General features: G+C 36.8%; 1 long non-coding RNA gene across 1 annotated transcript; it reads right to left on the bottom strand.

Annotated features, from left to right (window-relative positions):
• Window positions 1-988: 988 nt before the first annotated feature.
• On the bottom strand, window positions 989-13,665 carry LOC141514536 (uncharacterized). Its single transcript, XR_012476051.1, has 3 exons — window positions 13,613-13,665; window positions 3,373-3,432; window positions 989-1,107 (listed from the first exon to the last, which is right to left on the bottom strand). It is a non-coding gene; the product is annotated as an uncharacterized LOC141514536 (long non-coding RNA).
• Window positions 13,666-16,273: the final 2,608 nt, after the last annotated feature.

Raw genomic sequence — 16,273 nt, 5'->3', positions numbered from 1 at the left:
TAAGCCAAGCCTTTCCTAAACTCTCTTCCTGAATAGAAACACTCTTGTTCTTCCCAATGTCCTTACAGAGACCCCATTATACTTGAGAGGGATTTACTGATTTTTCTTTCTTTTTCTTTCTTCTCTATTGGGGTTTAACCTAACAATATGGGTAATCTCCTTCCATGGACCCAAACTCAGGAGTCTCCATTCTGGAGTATTCTTCCTCCCATTGGGTTTTACAAATAGTAAGTTCTCAGTGAATGCTTATTGATATTGATGGAAATCAGAGAAGATTATCAGCAATCTGTTCTATTCATGACCCAAGAAGAAACATTGATATGAACAAGAAGGAACACTTCCAAGGAATGTCTTCATCTAATAGGAAAACCAGACACAGAGATAACAGCTCATAAGATCATTCCTCACAACCAGAGATGTCAAATATAGGGGTAAGTGCCCCTGAATTATATTAAAATCTAATTGGGAAACATTCAACAAAATAGAAAAAAACTACAATGAAAAATAGGTTATGTTATTATGTGGTTTTCTAAGTCAATATATAGCCCATTGGGAGGGATTCCCTCCTTATTTGAGTTTCTATTTGAATTTAACACTATAACTTTCAAGAACTCTGAGAAGCAGGAAATGTAAACATCATTATCCCTATTTTAGACAGATAAGGAGGCTGAAACTTAGAGCTAGCAAAGAAAAGAATGGCGATTGAAATTCATACCCCAACACTCCAAACTTCATGTTCTTTCCATTATAATACATCCCTGTAATCATATTTTCCTTGACTTTGGGAATATAAATAAATAAATATCAGGAGGCCTAGGTTTAAATAATGACTTTCATTTATTTAGTGCTTTAAAGTTTGCCAAATACTTTCCCCAAAATAATACCGTGATAGTACAGGTATTATCATTGTCATTTTATTGATGACAAAACTAATACTTTCAGAGATTAAGGTTTTTTGCTCATGGTCACAGTGAATAAATGTCAGGAAAATTTCAAAGCAAATCACTTGTCCAGAGAATCAACCCTATGCCACACTGTCTCTTTAAGTCTATGAGTACTTTGTGACTTCGGTTATTTCCCTTCAGTTTTTGGCCTTGTTTTCCCCATCTGTAAAATAAAGGGATTAGACTAAGGGATCACTACCATCTGTTCCAGCTCTAATAATCTACAAATCTATGAAACATTACCATGACTTATATGATACATAAGATAGCTAGTGTTTGGTATTCACTGAAAAACAAGTGTAAGTTCTGATGGGCAGGAATAATGTTTCTTTTTCAAATATCATCTCATTTGTTCCTCATGATAATTTTTCAAGGTAGACCCTACTATTACCCATATTTGAGGAAACTGAGGCAAACAGATTTAAATGATTTGCCTGGGGTCATGTAGATAGTAAGAATCAGAGGCTGGATTTGAATTCAGGTCTGACTCTAGGTACAGCTCTCTATATCATCTAGCTGCCTAGAGATTGATTATATGAGTGATCATCAACTTGGACATCCAGGTCCACATCCTGAAACTATTCTGACTCCCTAGTGTCTGATGCTCTAATTTGTCTCTTATTTTCTGCTCTCTAGAGCCCCTTGAATTATTCCCTCTAGGGGTCTTCCCTGCTTTGTATATCTCCTTGGCACTGGGACCTAACACTCTCCAGGTTCTCCTTTGTCAGACTTTAGCATGATCTTCTGTTACCCCACCCCAACCCAGGTCTCCTTCAGGACAGAACTTTCAGGATGATGGAGCCCAGAATGCTCTGGGTATGGTAGCCTGATATTCCATCTAACTGAGTGGTCCCTCAGTCAGGTAGGATAATAGGGCTTTTCTAGAGATCCCTATCAGGTTACAAGTTTCAGAAAGTAGATTATGTGAGAACAGCTGGGCATGGTGGTAATAGGAGTGCTGTATTGGAGAACCAAGGATCCTGAACAAACTACTACATTTTTACTTTAGATTCAGTTTTTATGAACTAAATAGGAACTTATAAAATGATCAGTTAAGAAGGAGATGCCTACTAGGTCTTGTTCTTTCTCCTCTTTGTTATCTGGAGCCTTTGGGATGCCCTCTACATTGTGCATACTGTGGAAGCCATCCCCTCTCTGCTTTGAATAGGATTCCACAAGCTACCTTCATCCTTGTAACTTGACAAACAAACCCCATACTGAATCAGAAAAGGTTCTGAGAGAGAAGATGGATTCTGTGCCTTATTAATTCGATGAATAATGTCATTAAAAGTTAGAGATGAGTAATAGGGACTAGCAACCCTTAATGGAAGCTCTCTAAGGGGGCAATGTCTGTCCCAAAAGAATCCTGGAGTCCTGGATCTTGTCCCTGTTTTAGAAGATGTAATTTAATGTCTTCAATTTAGAGAAACTGAAACCTAGAGAGAGAGAAAAAGAATTGATAGAAAGGAAATATAAACCACGAGAATGGTTTGGATTGGAGAACATTTCCAGGGATATGGGTGGAAAAGTGCCAAAAGGACCTAGTAAGTTGCTCTGGACATTTGAAGCAAAATATGAAGGACTTGTTGCTACTCCCACATGGCAACTACAATAAAGGGCCATAACTAGGTAATACTGTGTTTGGCCCTTGGCTTCCATTTTTGTGTGTGTGTTTTCTTGACTTATGTAATCAAATAACATTCTCCAGATCTACACGTCCAGTGATCTTGTGTGTTCCTGAATCCATTATGTGGGGCTGATTGGAAGTAGAAAGTTCCTATTTTGATAAAAAAAAATGCCACCAATAGGAAAAGAAGTACACTCAACCCTTGGATTGATGGGCTATCAGTCATAGACTTTGTAGGAGACAATGTAAAACTGAGGTGAAATACAAAATGTCAAATCAACAGATCTGCAAACTACTTTATGTTTTGACGGCTACAAATATTTACCTCTAGACAAAGTTTGAGGATTGTTAGACCGCTGTTTTAATTTTGCTGTCAAATGTATACGTTTGAGTATTCTTTGTGTGGAGAAAATAAATACCTGCCCCATACCTGATTCATATTGTGCACCAAGTGCCCAGATGATCACAGATTTAGAGTTAGAAGGATCCTTTGAGCCCCAACACCCTTATTTAACAGATCAAGAAAGTGAGACACAAGAGAGTTTAAGCAACTTGCCCAGGGCCAGACAATTAAGTTTCTGAAGTAGGATTTGAATTCAGGTCTTCCTTACATCCAGTCTGACCCACTCTCTACTCTGCTCCCTAACTGGCAAAGCATAGCCTTAGGGCAATATTCTTGTTTAGTTCCTGAAATCAGATGAGATCAGGTCCATTCAGGATAGTATGGTTATAAACCTCTCTCTCTCTCTCTTCTCCTCCCTACCTCCTTTGGGGAAATACTAAGCATGAGCCAATACCTACCTTATGCAATATTCCCCAGGATAAGAAACTTCATGAGTCTGTTACCAGGAGTTTTTGTACCTGGGGCAAACAGGACAAATCACACTATGAAGCAAGCAGCATGAAGTACTCTTATATGGAGGTGGGGGTCAGGACACTATTCCTCCTTGTGGAGACAGATCCAGTTGCTGAGTGAAAGGCCAAGTTGTATGGGAGAATCTGAGAACAACAGGATGGGGTAGGAAACTCCCCCAACTCACCATTGGCACCCTCTAAATTTAGTGCCTTAGGGGAAAGCCCCAACTGATACAAACTTTTTGTGGATCAGTTTGAATGTTAAGGTAATTTTCAATTTTGTTTCTTTGTTGCAATTACAAATATTGCCTTAAATAGATACCTCTTTTGTTTGGTTGAGGTTTTTTGTTTTCTTAATAACAGGATATATTGCCAACTTCTCTTCCAGATGGTGCTCCAAAAAGATTGGACCACACTTAACTCCTTTAAAAAACTCAAGCTGGAAATACAAAATTTATTTTTTAATATTGATTCTGTTTTCTCTCCTCTCTCCATTTCCATCCCTAACATCCTAGAGTCTGAAAAATAAGGTAAAGAGAGGATCTCCAGAATGCTTGTACTTCTATGTTATAGGTTAGAATAAAAACCATTATTCTGTCATTGATTACTCATGTTTCTAATCTATATAATGTTATCAAGGCAGGCTAGCACTTGTGCCCTAGTCAGAGCTTACTCCTGGATCTGTCTCTGCCCCTGTTACAATTCCCTTCATCCCTTTGGACTGTTAACATACTTGGAGTCATTCAATATGAGACATTGTATGCCATCATTTTTTTTTGCAAGGCAATGGGGTTAAGTGGCTTGCCCAAGGCCACACAGCTAGGTAATTATTAAGTGTCTGAGACTGGATTTGAACCCAGGTACTCCTGACTCCAAGGCTGGTGCTCTATCCACTGAACCACCCAGCCACCCCAAGACATTGTATGCCATCATTTTTTATATTTTTTATTACATCTTTGCAAAGTGGATGACACTATTCAGGGGCAAATGGGTAGAGTACTGCCCCTGAAGTCAGGAAGACCTGACTTCAAATTCATCCTCAGACATTTACTAACTATATGACCTTGGGAAAGTCATTTAACCCTGATTGCCTCACATCCAGGGCCATCTCCAGTCATCCTGATTCATATCTGGCCACTGGAACCAGATGACTGGAGGAGAAAAATGAAGCTGGTAGTTTAGCCTAGCACCCCCCTCACTCTAATCCAATTCATATGCATGTCTTGACATCACCTTCCTGATGTCATAGTCTTCTTCAAGAATGAAGGACAAACTTTGTTATCAGTATCCATTTAAAAATAATTCTATCGTGTTTAAATGTATTTTTAAAATTTCAGAATCAAGGAATGGCTTGGGCCCTTTAAAATTGAAGCTGCCTTTGGTCCCTGGGCATTTCTTGGTCCCTGACCCCTGAATGACTGTGACCTTTTGCATGACTCTGACCTTGAACTGTTTTCCTAGCTCCATACCTCAGGCTTTGCCTCATCTTTTGGACATTGCCTACAGCAAAAATGCTCATGCACTTCGTGTTCAGGGGATGGTAAGTAGACCAGTCAAGCTAGAATGGAGAGTTTGTATAAAGGGCAGTGGCAGGCAAGTAGAAAAACTGGCTGGGACCAGATTGTACAGAAAACAGGAAAGGGAGGGAGGTGCTTTCTATTTCCAGTCTCCAGTGTCCTAATACTAAATCCCCACCCTAACCCCATAAGCAGAAGAAGAATTCTTTACTACTTGGAGAACTTGCTCATGGTCCAGTCTTGACTTGGAATCTATAAATTTCTTTTTTTTTAATATCTTGATAAATGATGTATTTCAATAAAACTGGTTTCTTCTGTAATCCTATGTATTTTATTTTATGCATTTAAAAGCTTTATTCTAAGAAGGGGTTCATAAGACTACAAAAGGGGAGGGGGTCATAACAGAGACAAGGAAAAGAACACTTACCTTTACATATTGTAAAGATAAATATATCCAGGATCATTTGGGGTTACCTGTTCATGGTCTTTATCTGGAATGTCAGGCATTATAAGGAGTACTATTTAGAGAAGTTAATGTAATAGCTATTGGTTCCCCTTCATATAGGTGTGTAGTCTTGAAAGGGGAGCAATATAATGATAAAACCACCATAGTGGAGTTAGTTCTTTGTGTGAAGTCCGATTCTGTCCTCTCTTGTTTTCCCAGTAGCTTGGTGCTGATCTGCCTCAACCCTTGGTTGCTCCCCAAAGCCACCCCTTGATCTGTTTCCTTATGGATTCCTGCCTTTGATCTGGCTGTTGGCTGCTCTCTTTGATCCCTGCAGTGGGCACTGTCCTCTTCCAACCATATCATACCCCCACCATACCCTCCCTCAGGTCCCTCACCTGACTTTATTAACTGTCTTTGCCATTAATCATCATTAAACCCTGAAATCCTTTCCACTCCTCTATGGGCAGGGACAGAACAGTCCCAGTAGGTAAGAAGTTGAGAACCAACTTCTTTGAATGCAATGCTCATGATTGCTGGATTAAAACCTAGATTCCATTAGTCTAATTAGTCTAATCTATCTAAAATCCAAAATAATCCATCTATATTTCAAAGTTTATTTTGGTCATTTTCATCTAAGAACTTTTTTTTTCTCATTCTTTGGGATATTGAATGGCATGGATTACCACAGTTTTCAAAGACCTAAATTGGAGTATCATCCAAAAGCAATAGAGAATCCCATGGTGATGTGAGCAGGGCAGTAACCCATTATAAAGAATTATTCAGGTAAAACCAAAAGCCAATTAAGAGAACAAGGAATAGTTTATCTGTCAGATCTATGGAAAGAGAAGTAGTTTACAACCAAAGAAGAGTAAGAGAATATTATAAAATGCAAAATAACTTTGATTTCATTAAATTGAAAAGATTTTTACACAAATAAAACCAATGCAATCAAGATTAAAAGGAATGCAGTAAGTTGGAAAATATTTTTATACTAGTGTTTCTGATAAAGGATTCATTTCTAAAAAATATGGAGAAATGAGTCAAATTTATAAGAATTCAAGTCAATTCCCCAAGAGATAAATGACCAAAGGACATGAACAGAGAGTTCTCAAATAAAGAAGTTAAAGCTATCTATAATCATATGAAAAATGTTCTAAATCTTTATTGATTAGAGAAATGCAAATTAAAATAACTCTGAGGTACTACCTCCAGATTGGCCAATATGACAAAAAAGGAAAATAGTCAATGTTGGGAGAACTGGTACATTGTTGGTGGAGCTGTGACTGATCCAACATTTCTGGAGAGCAATTTGGAATTATGCCCAAAGGGAAATAAAACTGTGCATATCTTTGATCTAGCAATAATACTACTAGGTTTATATACCAAAGAGATCACCAAAAAAACAAGAGTAAAAAAACCTACATGTACAAAAATATTTATAACAGCTCTTTTTGTAGTGGAAAAGAATTACAAATTAGGGGATGTCTATCAATTGGGAAATGACTGCATAAATTGTGGCATATGAATGTGATGGACACTATTGTTCTGTAGTAAATCATGAGGGATAAGACTTCAGAAAAACCTGGATGAGCTAATTCAGAGTGAAGTGAGTAGAACTAGAAGATCATTGTATACACAAACTGCAACACTGTGTGACAATCAACTCTGATGAACTTGCTCATCTCAACAGCACAATAATCAGAGACAATTCTAAAGAACTAGTGATGGAGGATTTCATTCACATTCAGAGAAAAAACTATAGAATCTGAATGCAGATCAAAGTTTTCTATTTTCAATTTAAAAATTTGTTTTCATATATTATGGTTTCCCCCTCTCATATTTTTTCCTTTTTGATTTGATTCTACTTTCACAAAATGATCAATATAGATATATCTTTAACATGGTTCTACATGAATAACCTATATTAGATTGCTTTCTATAAGAGAGAGGGGAGAGGGAAGGGAGGGAGAAAAATGTGAAACTCAAAACCTTACAAAAATGTTTGCTGAAAACTTTCTTTGCATGAAATTGGAAAAATTAATAAAATATAAAAAAATTATGTAAGATGGGACACTGAAGCATTCTTAGTGGAGTTGTGAACTGATCCAACCATTTTGGAGTGCAGTTTAGAACTATACCCAAATGGCAAACTATGCATACACTTTGATCCAGCAATACCACTAATAAATTCCAAAATGATCAGAAAAAAAGGATAAGGACCTACATTTGCAAAATATTTATAGCAGCCCTTTTAGTGTTGGCAAAATATTGGAAATTGAAGGGCTATCCCTCAAGTGGGGAATGGCTGAATGTAATGGTATTGCACAATAAGACATGATGAACAGGCAGTTTTCAGAAAAGCCTGGAAAGACTTGGTCAAACTGATGCAAAATGAAATGAGCAGAACCAGCAACGTTATACAGTGATCAACTATGAAAGACTCAGCTCTCCTCAGCAACACAATGATCCAACTCAAGTGCAAAGGATTCATGAAGGAAAATGCTATCCACATCCAGAAATAGAACTGATGAACTCTGAATGCAGATCAGAGTATTCTTTTTCCATTTACTTTATTTTTTAAATTTTGTTTTCCTTTTGATCTGCTTCTTTTTTCACAACTGTAACACATTTAAAATTTTCTACCATTTTTGGAAGAGGGGAGGGGAGAGAGGAAGAAAAATTCAGAACTCAAAATCTTGAAAAAATGAATGCTAAAAACTGTAAAATGTAAATGTAAAATGCTATTAAAAAACTTAAAAAAGAATTATGCAGAAAAAGTGGAAACGATGTTACCAGAATAATATTGACTGGAAATAAGATTAAGTTTGTTTCTTAGCAAGAGTGAGGAATGGATGAAGAAATATCTCTGCGCTCCTTTGGCACTTATACAATGTCAAGAAAAAGCAAGGAAAGTGCCCAGTGAATGCCTGTGTATTCCTTAAGATGAACTTTTGAGGGACACAGATAAGAGTCACCCAAATGGGCAAGTTGCAATCTGAGCAGCTAAAATAATTACCTATTTGGATTCAAACTCTAAGGTCTCTTCCAGTTTGGGTTTCTTTTTTTTTTTTTGCAAGGCAAATGGGGTTAAGTGGCTTGCCCAAGGCCACACAGCTAGGTAATTATTAAGTGTCTGAGAATGGATTTGAACCCAGGTACTCCTGACTCCAAGGCAGGTGCTTTATCCACTACACCACCTAGCCACCCCCCCCTTCCAGTTTGAAAGCTAAGGACCCCAGAATCTAAGTAGCCTCATCTAAAAGTATCCTGCTAAGTTTGTCATTTGTTAATCTATGCATTCAGTTTTATATCTTGAGAAATTTTACAGGATTGATGATTTGCCTAAAAAAGCATCCTCATCAGAATTGGATTCAAACAGTATTCCCTACACAGATCCATGGAATCCTTGAGGTTCTATGAAAAATGAAGGGTTCTCCTGAGAGAAAATTTGTAGTGATAGACAAAACTACCTGCTAAACCTTCCCACTGCATAGTCTGTGTTGACCATATATAATGTATAAGTTCAACTAAAGGTAAGATCCATGGGAAAAAATGACCAAAATAATTTCTGTAACTAAAAAATTGGTTTTGCATTGGCCCTAACAAAGGTTCTTAACTTTGTCTGGGTCTTAGGCCTCTATGGGGAGCCCAGGGAAGGCTATGGACTCCTTAGCAGGATAACATTTTTAAATACACAAAACAAAATTCATAAAACAATTAAAGGGAGCCACTTATTTTGAAATAAAGTTGGGGGGACAATTAGATGGCACAGTGGATAGAGTACCAGTCCTGTAGTCAGGAGGATCTGAGTTCAAATCGGACCTCAGACACTTAATAATTGCCTATCTGTGTAATCTTGGGTAAGTCACTTAACTCCATTGCCCTGCAAAAACAAAAAGAAATATAAGTCGGGAAAAGATAAGAAAAATAAGTTCTGGACCTCAAGTTAATAATACTTAGTCTATAATAAATTCTTGAACATTCTCAATAATGTATAATGCACAGTTGACTATAAAATAATAACCCTTTAGAGTCTCAAGATTGAACTCTTTAACATATAAATCTTTTTGTATCATCTTAAACTGTTATACCACCACAAATGGAAATCCCTCTCTGATCACAATCACCTGAGTTCTTACCTCACTTCTCCTAAACCTGCTTTTCTTCACCAGGATCTACATTTCCTCCAACAATCCCCATTTTCCCAAATCACCACCCCCTTCTAACCATACTTTTCTTTCTTCATTGCCTCAATCTCAAAGTTAACCAGTTCGACTATATATTGTCCTCTACCTTTTAGTCCTTCTCTTGTCCTTCTGTTACACCCTACTCCTCAACCCTGTGTATTTGCCACTCCCCTTTCTAAACTGCTAACTACTGTTGAAGGAAGTCTTAAAACCACATAACTAGGCCCTCTATAAATTCATGTTCTCTCATTTTAATTGGAGGGCAGCTAAGCGACCCTGAAATCAGGAAGACTCCTCTTTTGTGAGTTCAAATCTGGTCTCAAACATTACTAGCTGTGTGAACTCTAGGCAAATCATTTAACCATTTGCCTCGGTTTCCTCATTTATAAAATTAGCTAGAGAAGGAAATGGCAAACGTCTTCAGTATCTTTGCCAAGAAAACTCCAAATGGGATCATAAAGAGTTGGACATGACTGAAAAATGACTTAACAGCAACAACAACTATCTTAATTGATGAATGGCAGTCTTTTCATTCTCCCCTGTTGCTTCTCCAATCATCCACTCTATGGTTATTCCAAACCTTCTTCTATCTGCTCAAATCCCATCCTCAAATCCTTCTCTCATCTAATGATCTAACTTCTTGATTTACTAATATAATAGTGGCCAGAAGCAACCAATTAGATAGTTCACAGAGGACTGGTGACCTGCAATCTCTGTTCTATAACCCAGTCGTGTAGTTGTATATCTGGTTTATTGCCAGAGAAACTCAGTCTTCTCAAGAGAGAAGTAGGATCCTCAGTTCTTACACTGACTGGCTCATCTCTCCCACATCAGGAGAAGTTTGCTAACTTTATGATAATAGTAAATAATAGTGTTCAAAGTCTAAGGGGTTTCCTAGAATGAGAGGAAATAAAAAAGTTACTCAATGTACAAACATAAATTATGTATGAAATGAATTATTTATTCAATAGAAAGTATAACAGGTAATAGTAAGTATAAAAGATCATAGTCTATCACAGAATAATTAGAACCAAATTTACTGACTTATTTTATAATTATTATAATTATTATTATTAGTATAATCTGCTAGAAGGCTTTTAAATAAGACTGAACACTCTTCAATAACATAATTGATCATGATTTTCTTTCAAGTGGTCTCGCTCCTGCAATAGTGGAGTTGTCTAATGCTGGTGATTTCCTCTGCCATTAGCCACTGAAGCCCTGAGTAATGTCATTGCTACCGATCTACCAGTATGGTATGTCAATGCTGGAATTTCTTTCAACCTTTCAATGGTCACAAGGTCAAAACTAAAGAAAAAAAAAAAGACACAAGAAGGGCAAAGACAGCCATAGGCCTTAATATCACCCTAATTGAGGACCCCCTGCCATTCTGTTGACTATAGAGAAGGGCTTTCTATCATCCACACCTGGGCAAGATCACATCTAGTCACCAGGAGACCTGAGTTCAAGAGCACAAGAGTTAAAAGACATCCCTTCTAGTTAAGCAGCCAATTAGAAGATTATCAGCATGTGAGTAATATATTGACAAGAATCAGCACACAAAAGTTCATTTAGAGCCAACCAAAATGATGATTGTGCATGCTGAAGGAGTACCACCTAATACACTAAGAAGAATAAAATATGAGCTCCCTTATCTACTCCACTCCATATATCCAAGTGTCTCTCTCTGGCTTCAATTGTCCTCTCTTCAGTTACCCTAGACTCAGAGAATGAAGCCGCTCTTTCCTCTCCACCTTGCCAAAACCAACCCTTTCATTGTATGCTTCATCCCCTATCTTCCTGGAGCAGAGTTCTATTGATCACTCAGGATTAATTTAAATGAGGTCCTGTTTCTTTATTTGGATGATCTATTATCACAGTCACCTGTTGCAGAAATGGTGTGGTACCTCATTAATATGCAAGGAAAACACATCCTGACAATTAGTTCATTTGGAGACAGGCTTGGAATTACCTGATATGGCAAAGTTGTCAGTAAAATCATCATACTATGTTAGCCCTATGATGCGATGATGCTGGAGCACTGTAATGTTTGACTGATATGAGAGGGAAATCACTTCCATAAGATCAAGGACTCCTGCAGCATCTAGACATCACCAACAGTTCTGCTTCCTATCATTCAGACCAAGAGGTGATATGGTTCTGTGTGAGAAGATGTGAGAAGGATGCCTTTGTATAACACTATAATATACATAATGTGTAATTCATGTTGACATGTATAAGATGACATAGTCTTCTTCAATTACATAGAACAAGCATCATTCAAAGCTTAATTTGGTTCCTTTCCTCAGGTAGCTAAGAAAAAAATGGAAAATCATTTGAGAAACTGAGATGACTTCATGTCTATAAGATGTATGTCTCATTCCTTGAGTCTATCACTTTTCTATCAGGAAGTTGGTGGCATGTTTCATCCTAAGTTGCCTGAAATCATGGTGTGCTCAGATTTTGCAAGTCTTCCAAAACTGTTTCTCTTTTTTGATATTATATAAATTGATTTTTCATTCTTTTCATTTCTCTCTGTATTGTTCTTTTACCCTCTCTACATTAATTCTCACACTATTATACTAGTCACCTAGTATTCCCTGAAAATGACTATTTCATCATTCCTTATGGCTCAATAATGTGCCATTACATTCATATAACATAATTTGTTTCATCATGCCCCACTAGATACACACCCCTCGAATTTCCTTTTTCCCCTTTTTTCTGGCTACTGTAAAAAGAACTACTAAAAGTATTTTTTGTATATATTGAATCTTTAGGGTATAAACCATGTAGTACTCAAAAGGTTAAGTGGTCAAAATAGTTAAATAAAAATTTTAGCATAGTTCTAAATGAGTTTCCAAAATTACTGGTCTGATCCATCAACAATGCAGTTATCCTCTTTTCCTGTAATCCCTTCAACAATTGTCATTTTCTTTTTTTAATAACTTTGACAACCTCAGAGTCACTTTAATTTGAATTTCTCATATAATTAATGATTTGGAGTATTTTTGGTGCTTATTAATAGTTTAGATTTCCTCCTTTAAAAAACTGTTCAGGGGCAGCTAGGTTGCACAGTGGATAGAGTACTGGCCCTGGAACCAGGAGGACCTGAATTTAAATCTGGCCTCAGACACTTAATAATTACCTAGCTGTGTGACCTTGAACAAGTCACTTGACCTCATTACCTTGCAAAAAACAAAAAAAAACTGTTCATATTCTTTTACCATTTATCTATTGGATAATGGTTCTTGTTCTTATAAATTTGTAATAATTCCTACATAAATTGAATATAAAAAGATATCTTTGCTTATTTATTATACTGAATCACTTCATGATATGAATGGACTTCTTCTATGCCCCATAGTTTGGAAACCAAAAGTCAGAATACTTCTTTTCAAAAAAATTTTTTAACTTGAACCATAATTTCTATTGAGAAATAGGCTGACATATCCAGATTGATATAGGGAAATTCTAGTGAGGAACTTAAAATCAGCACCTTAACAATCTTAGAAAATGATATGGGAAGTTAAATATTCACATATCCAGTATCTGTTTGATACTGATACACAGGGGAGTTGAGAGAAATGGGTGAAGTGACTTGTCCAAGGTGACGAATTAGTCACAAAGGTGGGACTAGAACCCATAACTTCAAACTGCAATTTATTCTCATTCTACCATACTATTCTCTAGGTCTCTTCTCTAAGAGTTAATTCTGGGGTTATTTCTAGTGATTCAAGAGTGGACTCAAGTCCTTGAATAAATGAACTAAAATTAGAGAAAAAAGAACTGCTTGTAAAACACATTTTAAATACTATTTAGTCTTTTCATTTCACAGTGAGTACCATAGACAGAGTAGAAAAGGGAAACAAGGTCAATGAGGTACAGGGGGACAGTAATGCATTTGAAGACAGGAAAAGACCTGCATTAGAATCTACCTCTGACATTTACTAGCTGTGTTTCCATAGGCAAGTCTCCTTTTGTCCTAATTTCCTAAAGTTATAAATGAAGTTAATAATGCCTACAATACCTACTTTAAAGGGTTGTTAGGAGGATTAATTGAGAAGATTATCTGTGTAAAGACTGCAGAACTCTGCAATATAACTATAACTTCTGCTTGGCTAAGTTTTTCTTTTTGTCTATATGTTCTTGACATCTGTGGACCTGAGAAAAACAGGAAGTATAAGATGAATTGTTTGGAGCATTTAAAATAAATCAATCAGTAAAAAATATTTATTAAGCATCAAAAATAAGTCAGACACTGTGCTAAGCCCTGGAGACACAAAATGAGGCAAAAATCCCTGCCTTCAAGGAACTTCCAATCTAATAGAGTAGCTTGAAATTCTAACATCACACTATGAGGACATTTAAAAAGAGAGTCACCTTGCTTTATAGAAAAGATACCAAAATGAAAAATTAACAAAATGAAAGACTGGACATGTATTTAATTCTAGATCAGGATATTTACTGAAATAATTTATTTCTTCAGAGGAAGGAGCCTATAGGCTCCTTGAAAGTGGGTTACTTAATTTTTTCCCTTGAATCCCTAGCATCCAAAATGATGGTTTTGAACTAATCACTACTTAATGTTGAATGAATACAACAATGAAAATAATTTGTTACACAAGAAAGCAATTTATATTTGTCAGTACAGAAATAATTGGGGTTTTTTTTCATTGGTGTGAGTTTGGTAAGGTGGGGATGCTCTTAGAACTCATTAAATCCTAAACAGATCACTGCATATCTAAGGAAACTGATGGTCACATGGAGTGATTTAACCAAGTTTTCAATGCAAGAACCATAGTAAATGTGTGAAAATGTTTAGGCAGGTAATTTGGAAGGGACAATGGTTCTTACAGGACAAGGAGATAGAATTTGAGGCTATTTTTCCTAATAATGTGGTTTGTACTTCCCCTCTCTCACTTGTCCCTTCCTTCTAACTCTACTTTCCTCCTATACTTGACTTTATTTATTTTTTCCTTTCCACAAAACTTCCTCAAGAAAAGAAAATTAAGGCAGAATTCCAGGAAGGCTATAGACTTCTATAGGTCTCCTGTATTCTCATGATTGCCTTGAAAAATAAGGATAGCATAGCTTTAGAGCAAAAATGTTCCTCAGTGGTTATCATTGGTGACTTTCCTTTGGGGACCTCTGTTTTGGGGACAAGTCTAGGCCTGTGATTTTCTCCCCTATATGTTTCTGTGGTACTTCTGATGTTCTAGACTCTGCCACTTTCTCCCTTCTCCTCCTCCTCCTCCTCTTCCTCTTCCCTTTTCAGCTCCTTTTATTTGTTTTCTTCCATAATTAGAAGGTAAGCTTGAAGGTAAGGAATGTTTTTCTTTTTTGCTTGTATTTATATTCCCAGTGCTCAGCACAGTACCAGGCTCCTAGTAATTGTTAAATAAATGTTGCTGTCTTGTTGCCTACTCTAACTCCATGGTTGGTGAGAAGCCCAGAGAGACTGAGTGTTGTCCATGGCTGTGATGTATTAGTTACAATTCAAATTCAAGTCTATGACTCAAAAATTCTGTATTTTTTCCATTGAATCACATTAACTCTTTCAACAGAAATTCTCTCAAACAAAATTGCTAGGAAAAAAATTGCTAGAAATTCTCACAAGAAAGGAAAAAACTTCTCAAAAATATGATGAACAAAGGGGCGGCTAGGTGGCGTAGTGGATAAAGCACCAGCCTTGGAGTCAGGAGTACCTGGGTTCAAATCCAGTCTCAGACATTTAATAATTACCTAGCTGTATGGCCTTGGGCAAGCCACTTAACCCCATTTGCCTTGCAAAAAAAAAAAACCCTAAAAAAAATATGATGAACAAGTTGAAAAATAACTTCAATGTAAAACAAAATATTATTTGGAATCAGAGAAATAAGGGCCAATCAACAGAAAATAACCTTAAGCCACGCAATAGACAGAAATGGACACTCTCTAGAAATTTAAAAAAAAAAAAAACAACCCTGAAATTATTCCCCTCCTAAAAAATGAGAGCAACTAAAGGAATAACTGAATGCAATGAAGAGGTTTCAGTATGTTAGTCATAGTAGTGCACACCTATAATCCTCACTACTGGGAAAGCTGAGGGTGATGTATTGTTTGAGTTCAGAATTCTGAGCTACAGGGGCCTAGGCTGATCAGGTGTCAGCACTGGAGTTCAGCACCAATATAGTTGAGCCCTTGGGAGCAGGCAGGGCAGGAGGGTCCACTAGGTTGTCTAAGGAGGGTCAAACTGGACCAGGTTAGGAATGAAGCAGGTTCAAGCTCATATGATATTCAGTAGTCAGATTCAACAATACAATAGCTGCTATATTTCAAACCAGGGGAGATAGAGGAAAGACAGACAGACACGAAAAGACAGAGACAGAGATAAACAGAGAAAGTTACTTAAAAATGAAGAGGAATTTAATTCATGGAGAATATATGGCAGCCCTTCAAATATTTGAAGATAAATATAATGAGTTTTCTCTAAGTTTTCTATTCTCTGTTGTTGAGTCATTTCAGCTGTGTCCAAACTCTTCATGACCACATTTGGGGTTTTCTTGTTAAAGATATTGGAATGGCTTGCCAATTTCATTCTACAGTTCATTATATATAGATGAGGAACTGAGGCAAACATAGTTAAGTGACTTGCCCTGGGTCACATAGCTAGTAAGTATCAGAAACGAGATGAATATGAATATGGTGAATCT

The sequence above is a fragment of the Macrotis lagotis genome, chromosome 1, assembly GCF_037893015.1.
Source record: "Macrotis lagotis isolate mMagLag1 chromosome 1, bilby.v1.9.chrom.fasta, whole genome shotgun sequence".
Lineage (NCBI taxonomy): Eukaryota > Metazoa > Chordata > Mammalia > Peramelemorphia > Peramelidae > Macrotis > Macrotis lagotis.
Note: the sequence above shows the minus strand (reverse complement) of the source record. Positions and strands in the feature narration are given on the sequence as shown.